Source organism: Rattus norvegicus, chromosome 1, assembly GCF_021556685.1.
Source record: "Rattus norvegicus strain SHRSP/BbbUtx chromosome 1, alternate assembly SHRSP_T2T, whole genome shotgun sequence".
Classification (NCBI taxonomy): Eukaryota; Metazoa; Chordata; class Mammalia; order Rodentia; family Muridae; genus Rattus; species Rattus norvegicus.
Window position 1 is genome coordinate 178,992,870 of NC_141534.1, and position 6,715 is coordinate 178,999,584.

Below are 6,715 nucleotides of genomic sequence, written 5' to 3' on the forward strand. Positions count from 1 at the left end.
GAGTAGTTGGCGATTCCTACACACAGCGCTTCTGAAAGGCAGGCGAAATCCTTTCAGGATGGAAAGCAGAGGGTTTACCTCCTTCCCACTTTGGCAATTATCTTTCAGCTGTTCTGTTTTGTACAGTGATGGAGTGGTTATTTGGGATTAAAGGAGCAATTGAATCTGTATCAAAAGTAAGTTTGAGATTCCTTGCCTCCCTGACAAACGTGTTATTACTGCTTTTGCAAAAGGGCATTTTCCTGTCTGTCAGAAATACACTCTGTTTTCATTTTGTGTGAAATCCTTTTACTTCTGAAGACACATCTGTGGGAAGGAATGAATACCTCTGACAGACATTCCCAAGGGGAAGCATGAGCCCTCACCCCACTGTGACAGGCCTTGGCCTTCAGCAGCTCCATTTTGTTGATGAAAAGCAGTCAGGGACCTGTGTGCCTTGCAAATGGAACCCTGTAGAGTTCTTCCTTCCAGAGCTTTCTACTGCTGCTCCCACCCCCAACCCCTTCCATGTTATTTAAGGGATTTGCTTTCCTGAAAATTCTCTCCAGCTTTTTTTTTCCTGGAAAAATGAAAGCACTTTGCATTTAAAGCAAAGAAAAAGTACTTTGGATCTAACTGTGAATTCCCTGCCTAATTAAGTACCTGAGACTCAGGCTCCCTCTGGTTTCTTAAATCTGCCCAGAGAGGGCAGTCCATCACTGTGAGGTGACTCAGCTGGTTTTCAGGCTGTGGGAGACATTGCGTGTGTGTGTGTGTGTGTGTGTGTGTGTGTGTGTGTGTGTGTGTGTGTGTGTGTGTGTATGTGTGTGTGTGTATGTGTGTGTGTGTGTGTGTGTGTGTGTGCGCGCACACACGTGTTCGTGTATGTTTTGTACATAGGTGTGTGCATCTGGAGGCCAGAGGTCAACCGTGAATGTCATTCCTCAGGAGCAATCTTCATAGTCCTGGATCTCAGAGAGGTTGGCCAGTGTTCTCCAGAGACCATCTCCGTCTGCCTCCCTAGTTTTGGAATCACCAACCTGTGACTGGGAAGTGCAGGTTCTAGGGATTGAGCTCAGACCTTGACTCACTTACTGTACTGTCTCCCCAGCTCTGAGGCTGTCATTTTCTAACACAGGTGAGAAACTGGAACAGTGTGCTGCCAAGAAACACCTCTGACCAAGTGTTCATGGCTGCCCAGAGTGCTGGATGTGTAGAACTTTTTTATTCTGTTCTTCTTTTGAACCTTTTAACATCTTAGGAAATGGATTGTCCTTACTTTACAAATAAAAAAATGAAGGCTCTGTGAAGGCAAGGATTCTACCAGGGACAGAACTTCATGGAGAGTCTCAGCCTCATCCCCTGAATAGCTACCCCAGGATTCCACAGCCAGGGAAGTCACTACCAATTAACTGAGGCACTCCGGACCCAGGGTTCAGGCTGGGTGTGCTGGACATACTCTGTTGCTGGAGGATTCTACTATGCACACATGGAAGGCAGCTCTTCTTGCCCACTATGCACACTCCTCTGGGCTCCAGTCCCAAGCTCAGGAGGGAGAAAGAGAGTCATGGCTTTTCATACAAGGAGAGCCTCTGAGGTCCTGTGTGTATGTATGAGGGGAGGAGGTATCTAACATTCATATGAACTTCAGGGTCTCTGTCCCCAGTCCCACCCCCACCTCCTTAAAGGTCTTGGGCTCACTAGGAGAAAGGGTTCAAGAGTCGTGGAGAAAGATGGTCAAGCTATAGTCAAAATTTTTAAACCATATTTTTACAAAGTACATTGACTTTCTTCAGGGTTTTCCAGCCTCTTTGCCACCTCCATTTGGGCCTAGATAACTCTTTCTTATGAGCCTAGCCTTTGCATAATAGCATGTTTGACAGGACCTGTAGCCTCAACTCTCTGCTGGCCAGTGCAACCCCACACATGTCTTAAGTTGTGACAGCTTAAAATGTCTCCAGACTTTTTCACATGTCTCCAGGTAACAACACTGGTTTTACTGTGGTGATATGCAGGCTGCCCCTCCTCCACCTCTGAAGGCGAGGCCATAGGATATTCACCTCTGCAGTTCCAAACCCAGCACTACACTGGAGAGAACTTGACTTTCCCAATACCCATTTCAGCTGATCTGTCCACCTCCCAGTGATAGTCTGAAAGTCTAGACTCGCTCCGGGTCTCTTGGCCATAGTGTACTGGACAAAGGGTGGCTAACTAATTCAAACTCAGCCAGTTGGATCGCTCTCGTTTTGGAAGAGTGACTGCTAGACTGTGCAACAGCTGGGGCTGCCCTTTTGAAGAAATGAACTGGGAGCTGAGAGCAGCCTCTTAAACCCATCATTTGAACTGAAAGCAGAAAAAGCCAGTCTTCCAAGAAATGAGAATGAGACCGATGTTCAGACAAGATGAGGGAATGTGCTAGACACTGCCTGGCCATTTTCCTTCCTGAGGCCTGGCTGCTTCCCTGCCTGGGGTTCTGTGAAACAACCCCATGTCCTTGTGAGAGACCTTCTTTATGAAAACCAGCTCAAGTTGAGTTTTGATTCTGTGTGTGTGTGTGTGTGTGTGTGTGTGTGTGTGTGTGTGTGTGCCAGAGGTTGTACATGTGTGCAAAGCGGCCAGAGGCCAACCTTAGATGCCATTTCTCACACTTACCCAGCAAGTACTTTATTGACTGAGCCATTTCCCCAGCCCCTGGATTTTGATTTTTTTTTCCTTTTTCAATTTTTTTAAGACAAGATTTTTCTGTGCAACTATAGCTGTCCTGGAACTTACTCTGTGGACTAAGCTGGCCTCGAACTCACAGAGGTCTACCTGCCTCTGCCTCCCAAGTGCTAGGATGCTAGGATTAGAGGGATGTGCTATAACCACCTGGCTTCTGGATTTTGATTCTTACAAAGAAATCTTCCTAGTACATAGGTCTGGCACTGGGTAGACAGTTGATTCATTTTAACTAATTGATTGGTTAATTAATGACTGATGGCCAAAACAGAAAAGCATCAGGACTTTCCAAAAGCAGCAGCTGCCACAATAGCAGCAAACTCTGGCTGCCTGGGGCCAGCTGGAGCTGGAACAGCCCCACCCCCAGACAGTACCCAGGCTTGCCTAGAGGTGGAGGCAGCTGCCAGGGAGAAGAAATGGGTAGCAGAGCGGGATACACAGTAATAAAATCCTTGGAGCGTGGAGCTGACAAGAGTCCAGTCTTCGGGGATTCTAATTTATACACCTGACTTTTCCTGAGTCAGCGCCACCTGGCCTGCAGATTAGTCACCCAGCCATAGCTACCATTGCTACAATGTCTCCAGGAAACCCCAGGTTCACAGTCAGTCATGCACAGTGCCCCTGTCTGGGAAGTGGGAGCTCAGAGGTTGTGAAGCAGCAGTGGTGACACTGCAGATGCAGCTGAGTTGTGGGGGGTGGGGGTGGGGGTGGGGACAGCAAGTCCATTTACTTCCTGGCAATACTGTTCAGGGTTCCAGAGCATCCCTAGGGAGAACTGAGAGTGCGTGCAGGGCCTGTGTCTGCAGCACAGAGGCTTCATCAAAGCTCTTCTGGCTCTCTGATCACACCAAGATGGGACTGAGTTCTCAAGGCACTGGGGCATGTGGAGAAGACTCTAGGAGCAGCATGGGCCAGCAAGTGGCATCTGCACATAGCCAGATCTGCAGAATATTCAGGGAAGGTCGCTGGCTTGGAGAAGATAAGAAGGCAAGTCTGAATGAGTGGACTGACTCTAGCAATATGAGGAAAAGCTCTGGAATGTAAAGCAACGGAGGTGCCGGTGTGGTGTAGGGCAAGTAAGGACAAACCCGCAGCGACTGAGAACGGTGGTAAAAATAAGGCTGGAGAAGATGGCGGCAGATGGCTGTTTATAGATATGGCTCTGTGTGACTCTGAACTCAGGGCTTCTCTCTGACTGGGTAGCTTTTTTCTGAGATGCTTCCCTGAAGGCCTGCAAGGGATTCGCACAACATATACTCTTGTGACTCTGTGTTACTCTGTTGAACCATGTAGGCAATCTGGGAAGGCAGAATGCAGAATACTCAGAGAGGGACATAAAATCCTCGATATAGACCTTTAGGTGGGGCTCTCTCTGTCACCTGAGGTTGCCAGGGTTGGGCCACAATTCAGGGAACAGGTGGATGACAAGTCCTGATACTGATGACACTAGAAATCACTAGGATATAGGAGAAGTTAAGCAGCTGTTTACAGCTTGAAAGTGGAATATGTAAGAGAGAAGGGAAGGCTTAGCACTGAGGAGCATCAGTCAGACCCAGAAAGTACAAATCACTACCCAGAGCTCCTTCAGATACTAAGCAAGAGGATCCCCCTCCATGTTGGTTAATTGTTTCTCTTCTTGGCCTTGGTCTAACACTACCACCAAAGCAACTCCTTCCTATGGCCCCAGTATTTTCAAATGGCTTCACTGAGCCTAGCTTGCTCCTCTGTGGCCCTGCAAGCAGGCAAGAGAAACACACCCTTGGTCCACCACCCATCACAAAGGGGAATACTGCAGCTGACCCAAGAGAAAGCCCGAGGTCCTATAATGCAACTATGAGATAAATTCTAGGGTAGCAAGTGAGCTCTGAAACATGGCGCCTCCATTCCCCATTTAAAAGCTCAGAGGACCAACTAGTAAGCTACACATGGCACGGAAAATACCCAGCTTACTAAAGACCGATGCCACAAAGCTCCTCTTTTGTTCAATAATACAGTCTACAGCATAAAATGAATACATCTGTGGCAGACGAGCTACGAGAGCCTGTAGAACCAAGCACAGGAGGAGAATGTGCTTGACGTCTTGAAACTTACATTCTAAATGACGAATGTTGTGTCCTTACGAGTGAGCGAATGCTGTACAGGAATGTTCAGTATCTGCACAGACAGGTTACAATCTTCTCCAAGACATTGACTCATAAAACTGGACTCTTTGGCAAAGGGGAATTGCGTAATACTTCCCTCCTGCGGGATTAAGACATTCCATCCTGCAGGACGCCTCGAGGTAAACAACTCCAAAAGTAGTTACACAAAAACTTTGGGAAGTTCCTGAAACAGAGGCCCCTCCCTGCCAGAGTAAGCAATGAAAGCTCAGCGTTCCCTCAGACTGAGGGAAGGGCTCTGTAAAGAAGACTCAGACCAGAGCAGCTGCCCGGAAGCTGCCAAGGGACCTGGAAAGGACCCTCTCTAACCTGTTGAGCTCCCTGCAGGCTGAGCAGTGCTCCAAGTTCCAAGCCTTGTGAGCTGTCAGCCATGTTGGGTTGAGCTTTAGTGATGGTCTTGGAGTCAGTTTTGCTCCTGTAAGTAACCCAAATAAAACTCATTGGTTCACCAGGATGGACTGTGGTGGTATCCGTACTCTGATCTATCGAGGATTTCCTATCTGAGATGAGTAGACCTGGGGATTGCATTTCCCCAGGAAAAGTTTTGTCACACAGGATGACAGCAGACGAGTGCTCTAGACATGAAGGATTCCAGCTAGTGACAACAGGAAGATACTTCACACCCACTCAAAGATCTAACTTCCCGACAGAGGACTCCAGAGCCCGCCCTGGAAAGAAAAGTAGGGTGTCCCACCCTGGTCCACCAAGAAGCATCTCCCCTGGAAGACCACCCCAGTAAGTCCATAAGCACACTGCCTGGGAATGAGGGCTCTTATAATCAGGAAGGAAGTTGCTTCCAGCACTTAATAATGGAATGACTCTGACTCCACCTATGATGTGAGATAGAAACTGAGGGTAATAATTCCAACCCCAAATACCTTAAAATGAATGTGGTTTGAAGATCTTATACCGTGAGTCTGAAGAGTTGGCTCCATGACTAAGAGCACTTACTGCTCTTTCAGAGGGCCAAAGTTCAGTTCCTGGCACCCACACAGCAGCTCACAAGCCTCTGAAACTCCAGTTCTGGGGATCCTACACTCTCTTCTGGCCTCCAAAGATTTCTGCATGCACATGGTATACATAAGCTCATACAGGCACTCACACATATAAAATAAATGAATAAAATAAAGATATTATAATAAGACAAGTGCATGAGACTCAGCTAGCTTTAGTGTCCTCCCCACTCTTCTGGAGAACTATCTACCTACCACTGTTAATCCAGTCCCCCTGTGCTCTTCTAGAGTACCCTAACCAGACTAGACTACCTTCCTCTCTACCAGGAGACAATGACATCTGATCCAAAGACTACTGTCCCCAGCCAGTAGTCAGGACTGGGAATCTTCTGCAGAAACAGAATGTGGGAATGCCTGTTGTTCACCTGGGAACCCCATTTATATGGGGCGGGCACTCAGAAATCATTCAAAGGGTGCAGGACTCTGATGGGAGGATATTTGCGGCATACATGCAAGGGCTCCCAGTGCTTTCACACCCTCTTCTTCCCAGAGTCACTTCTCCTCCAGTCACACCAGGATGACCCTTCACCAATGAAGAAACAACTAAAAATCTTCCGCTTGCAGGACAGAACAATAAATTCTCCCTGAACTGCTCCCCTTCCCCGCCACTTCCTCCTTCTAAGACAGCACTGAGGCTGGGTGAACTGTCTGGGTAGTAGTGCCTCCCGGTTTATTGCAAATTAAGCATGCATGCATTAAAAACAAACAATGGATGTCTCTAGAGCAAATACAGAGCTCTCAGACCCTCATAAATTCGTCAAGAGGAGCTCTCTGCAGTTTACAGCCTCAGTACAGTCTTGAGTGAGTTACATCTTTGTGTAGCACCCTGTAAAAGTTTCTCATTTC